Below are 6,318 nucleotides of genomic sequence, written 5' to 3' on the forward strand. Positions count from 1 at the left end.
GTTTAGGGGCTGAAAAAGACGAAATAGTAAACTTCCAGGAGACTTTCAGAACTTTTTTCAGATTGCATGTTGCCCGATGTTTTGACCACATCTCCTAGATCGTTATCCCAATTGCCATGAAATTTTGATATGTTGTATAGGACTTCCATACGAAGAGAATGGTATATGACCCAACTCTAGAATCCATACCAATTTCTCCCAGTTCTTCATTGAACACAGGGCAGTATAAAATTTCTTCAGCTGAGTTTCTTTGAAAACGTGTTTCATGACTTTGATGCTACTTGTACACGTCTTAGATGCATGATAAGGAACTTAGATGATGTTAGTTCACTTACTTTCTTAATTTTATAATAATATTGTATTTCCATCCTTGAATCATTCTAATCCCATGTAATCTTCGCATTAGGTGCCGAATAACGAAGTTGGGAATTATGAATCCAGTAATGATGGTTTGGGAAATCCAGGAGTTTTCGGTGAAAAGACTTCCATATCTGTGCCTCAAGATGATGAAGCATTGGTCGTTGATTCCATGGAGGTAGAAGAAACTCTAATTGTGCCTCAGACGGTGGAACCCGAACCCGAAATAGCGGAAGCTACTTCTTCTGAAATTGTCTCTATGATCACCGATGCTGCTCCAGTAGTTGAGAACCAGATGATAGTGCATGAGTATCCGACTGCAGGGATTTCCTTTGATCCTCAATTTGGTGAGTTACTGATAAGCACATAAGTGCTGCATTTTATACCCATATTTGTATTAGCTATGACTCAATATTTTGACTAATGATATTATTTTAGTGCTTTTGTAGAAAGTACATACGAATTCGATCATCCGTGGAATATATGGCTAAATGGGAGATAAAATGGCGTTTGCAACAATAACCACCAATATCACTAACAACACCCAGACGAGACAGCTTAATTATTGAGATTGTGGCTGCCAAAACTGACTACTCAAGTTAGTGACTCCTTATAACAAGATTGCGGTCAAAGAACTGAAGGAAACAAAGAGATGACCTTTATTAACGCACTCAAGCACCTCAAATGCACTAAGAGCTACGAGATGGTATTTTTATTCTAGATGATGTGGTAACTCCACACATTTCTATATGACGTCGAAGTAATGAATGGCAGTGAGTTCTCAAGCTACTAGTGGAGGTGTCATGCTATAGACATTTTGGGTTCATACTCGGACTGAAATTGGGTTTGTTGACAGCGTGGTTCTGAGATAGGTTAGAGCGCGCAGCCGAGTAAGAGCAACACAGAAGAACTGTTGGCAAATTTGTATCGTGGACAGAAGGGATGTTTCTTTCGGTTGGTGTTTGTGGATGTATGCCTTGGATGGTTACAAAATGAAAATAGTGTTGAAGCCGATACTGAGATGATGGTTGTCGATGGAGAAACGAAGTAGATGACCAAGAGAACGAATTGGCATCAATCTTCTACTCGAACTGAAATCGATGGAGCTGTTGTGCGCAGTCGAAGGAGCAAAAGAGTGATGGTTGGTTTGTATTTTGAACTGTTGGCAGTAGAATGGAAGGAGATAGAAGGAAAGAATTGCATGATGAGTTCAATGGGTATCAGCTGCCGGTGATGATGGGTTTAGTGTGAAATAATTGGGGCAGTGCTGATGAAAGTGGTGGATTGTCTACTCTCAGTTTGGTTGTGGATCGATTGCAGGTGGTATAATTTGGAAGAAGTAGGTGACTGCAATGGGTTTGAATGATGATAAGTCTCGCTGCTGGGATTGCATCGCTGAATGGACGACGACTCAACGACGACGATGGTGATTAATTGTGAACTTTAAGGAAGTGAGTGGTTCTTGTTGGCTGGTTCCGTACGGGAATGCAACCATCGATTCAGTGAATGAAGTTAATGCTCAGTTGGTCAGAATGGGCTGTGCTGCCATGGTATCTAGTAGATAAAGAAGAGAAGTGGGTGTTGGCTTAGAACATGTTGTTGGTTTCTGCTCGGAGGGAGAATGCTCAGGTGGTCAGGGAATAGAGTTGTGGCCGGAGTCTGGACAAAACTTGGAGTTGCTGTGTAAACAGTGGAGGCGAGTTCTCAGACAGAGAATACAAAGTGCAGTTGGGTCTGAATTGGTGACGCAGGTTTAGAAGTTCAGGGAACGGAGGCTGTTGTTGTGGCCAGATTTTGAAGGGTCACCGGAAAGGAGTTGAATTTGGACGTTGGGTCAGTTGTTGGACTGGGCCTTGGCAGATTTGCTAGGCCTAAGTTTTAAACTCTCGCAGAAGACTATATGAAGAACGAACAGAAACTTGAGAAGGGGAGGTCGGCTTTGGAGTTCTTTGGAGGCCGACGAAGATAGAGAGGCGTGGCTACGGAGGTGGAAGAGAGGGTTTGCAGTTCCGTTTCTCCGTTTCCGTCTTGGTTTGCTAGTGATTTTCTCTCGTATGTTTATGACTTTTAAGAAACCCATAGTTATGTCTTTCTAGATTTTTGTAATTAGGGTTGAATGTTTGAAACCACTTTGGGTGTTAGGCTATTTTGATTTGAATAATATGAAGCAAAAACCATTATGATTTGAATAGATTAATTCTTGAATTCTGCTTATTGATTGATTGAAACCATTAGTAATTAGTTGTTGCTTCACCGGTTTTTAAAACCTATGTGCTTAATGACTTAGTTTTGCAAATATGTTTGTCTTATTATTTGATGATCCATGCCTGGTTAGTTTCTTTGATGGGTTATGCTTAGAAAATCCAAATAAAATTTGTGAACTATATTTAGTTTCGTATAATTTTCTCGCTAACGCAATTTGATGGTGCATGCTTTGGTTTAGTCTTTTGATGTGCCATGCTTAGGGTGTCCCAGTGATATTTGCGGCTCTAATATATATAATAGGTGATGTCAATAGAACGGACAATAAATAATTCATGATTTATGTTTCATTTCAGTATTTGAATAGAAATAGCGGTGGATACATTGAACCCTGGTTACCAACTTTCCCATTTGATTCGTTTTGTTATTTTAGATTATTTTTCTGTTATTATTCTTTCAAAAATCCAAAAACATTATTGTTGGTTAATTGATTGAGAATATTTATTATTGGTATTTCCACCGCTCCTCGTGGGAACGACCCGTACTTGCCTATGTCTACTAGTTAGAGACCATGCGATTGCGGTCATTTACATATAGGCATCTCCGGATCCTATCAGTTTCTCCCGTATCACCAGCTTGTTGGAGGATTTAGCGTTCCTATCGGATATGCTGCTATGTACAAGGAACTGTGGGAAATGTATGGACACATTGTTGTCACTCGGGATCCAGAACGCAGTTATTTTATGACGAAACAAGTGGACACTATCTTGCGTGTCATAGATGATATTCGGATTACTGCCAGAAATGTTGTTACTCAAGATGTACTCTTTGATTGAGAATACAACTTGAAGAATGTTGAAGATCTTGGCTTCAATCTGAAGTGGCTCCGTCAAAGACTTGAAGTTATCAGGAAAGCAGTAAAGGGCGATGTTCCCTTTCCTACTAGTGATGCCGTGTTGAAGAATATGAATGAAGTTGCTGATCTAACCAGGAAGATGGAGGTGGAAAAGGCGGCTCTGAAAGTCTTGGAGGAGGCAGAGGAGCAGAAATCTTTCTTCGATGGTTTTCTTTAGTTTCCTTTCCATAATCCCATGAATTTCTGAACTTCTGAGAGATGTGAGATTTTTATTTGGGTTTTGATATTAGCTGGTTTTGAATTGCTAGATGGTTAAGGATTTTCTTTTGGATTTGATTGAGATTTTCCTTTAAGTAAAGTGAACTGAATTTTTGATAAATTGCTGAATTCAAATACTGATTGCAAGTATTGCAAACGTTTTGGAGGAATTGAAATACAATGAAAGAAAATCCTAAAGACAAATCCAGACATCATGAGTGCTCAAACGCTCAGTACCTCAAATACCCAATAATTTCAGACAAACGCCTTAAGCCAATTCTCGTAAATTACTGGCAGGGTTCTGCCATCCGTGTTGACCAATTTGTAGTATCCTCCAGTTATGGATTTAGCAACCATAAATGGTCCTTCCCAATTGGATCTCCTTGCGGAGTGGAGATCTCGTTTAGCCGCCTTGAGAACCAAATTCCCTTCCTCGAATTTGTTCGGCTTAGTAGTTCGCGCCTTGAATATCTTTTGCTGATTCCATGGTTGTGGAACGTATGGGCACTCATGTAGAGGAGAGTACCCAGCATACTGTCTGTCGTGCTTAGCCAGGTCTTCAACAATAAACCTCTTGATAGAATGACCGACTTGGAGAAGCTCTGAACCCAACCATTGGGTATAATATTGGCGGGGTGAAGTTGTCCATCATAACTTTGGTAATGCTAAAATCGTTTGTAGGGAGAAGTCCTTGAATAAAGCATCATATTTGAACATTGGTAATATTGGAGCAGGGAAAAGGATGACTTGCCTGAGCTCGAAACTTTTTACAAAGGTATGTGGATTTCCCCAGGTTCTTGCGTAAGTCACATCAAGGTTTTTACTTCCCCAAATGCTCGAAGGTGGGGGTCCTCTGTTTCCTCTTCCAACTTGGAGTCTTTGTCGACGACATAGCGTGTTGAAAGCTTGAAATTACCCTTCAGCATGATCCAAGTTTTCCAAGGATCATGTCATATCAGGATCTTCTCGAATTATGTAAACTTGGTCTCGTGCAGACCAATTCTCTGTGACTTTGAGAATGATGAAGCCGTATGCATCTCTGGAGATTCGTGTCTCTGATTGTATGGGAGCATGAGTAGCCTCTTGTCGAGTAACTCCAGCAGCTCTGAGAGTTTTCAAAGGGATGATGTTGACGGTGGTGCGACATCAACGAATGCTCTTTTGAACTCATTTCCTTAATATGCACGGTGGTGAGAAGTCCCAGCATACATTTCTTTGCGGTGGCTGAAGGTTCAGGAGGGTACTTCTGAATCAATAGGCGTTTCCCAGTCACTATGTGGTTCAAAAGCTGTGAAATGTCTCCCCTTTGTGATTTTGACAGATAGAGCAATTCACAGACATTCTCAATGACTGAACCGCTTCCTTAACTGGTGCTTCAGAAATGGAGAGAAAGTCCTGACAGGAAGAGGATCTCTGTGTACTCTTCGGCCCCAAGGTTAAGTTCTCCTGACTCAAACTTTTATCTGATATGCGTTTCAAAGCTTTGCAGCCTACTTGTGGGGGTGATTGACGAACCTGTGGAATCGGCAGTAACGAGGATTTCCATGTCTTCCTCAGTGGGTCTCTCTGACATATGGCAACTGATTGACCCCATCTTGGATCTAGGTGTCTAATAGTTCGAGCACTTCTCTAATGGGGAGAGGAAAATCAGGTGCATCATCAGGAGCTTCTGTGCGGTGGCCAGGAGCCTGTGTCTCTGGCTTGTCCTTCTTTTGCATTTTTGGAGGAGTTGCAGTATGCTTGTTCGGGGATTCTGCCTTGCGCTTGCTCCCTTCAGTAGCGTTTGCAGAGGGCTGCAGGTTGTACTGCTTGTTGATCAGGTGTCTGCTTCCTCGAGTGTCACGTGATTCCTCAGTCTTTGTGGACTTTGCTCTTTCTAACTGGGCAGGTGCAGTGGTTGCTGATCTCTTCGCGGCTTCGCGAAGCTCTGAGAAAGTCTGGAATCGAAGATTCTCTAATAGAGCTTTGTAAACCGGGAGCATGCCGTTGATACACAAATCTACCAGCTGCTGCTCTGTGACATTTGGGTCATGACAGTCTAGGGCCTGGACTCTGAATCTTTTCACGTAATCATTGGGATTTTCACTGACCCTCTGGAACATTCTTCCAAGATCAGAGAGAGTGACTTGCTCTGACACGAAAAAGTACTTCCTGTAGAAGGTGTTGATCATTTTTCCCCAATTGTTGATAGTCCCCGGTGCGATGCTGTTGTACCAGGTGTATGCTCTGAATTTCAAGGATTTTGAAAACTCCTTGAGGCGAACAACATGGTTATGTTCATGCTCTCCCAAGGCTTCGAGGAAATGAGAGACATGTTCTCGAGCATTGCCAGTTCCGTCATACAGAGTAAAAGTTGGAGAAATGTAACCTTTTGGAAGGGGGATCCTCTGCGTAGCGGCAGGATAAGGAGGTTGGTGACGATGGACATGTGATGTCTTGTCTTTTCCACGGTTCTTCATAAGGCGCTCCACGTCTTCCCGAGTAATGAAATTTGATGGTTCATTTGCTGACGAATCTGCAACTTTGCCAGTTTCATCATCATCCACTGTATGGATTGGGATTACTTCAGGATCAGCAGCATCTGAGGATTTATCCTTATCTTTTCCCTTTTCTTGAGTCTTCTCTGTCATATTATCAGTAAGAGT

Source organism: Papaver somniferum, chromosome 9 (genome assembly GCF_003573695.1).
Source record: "Papaver somniferum cultivar HN1 chromosome 9, ASM357369v1, whole genome shotgun sequence".
Taxonomy (NCBI): domain Eukaryota; kingdom Viridiplantae; phylum Streptophyta; class Magnoliopsida; order Ranunculales; family Papaveraceae; genus Papaver; species Papaver somniferum.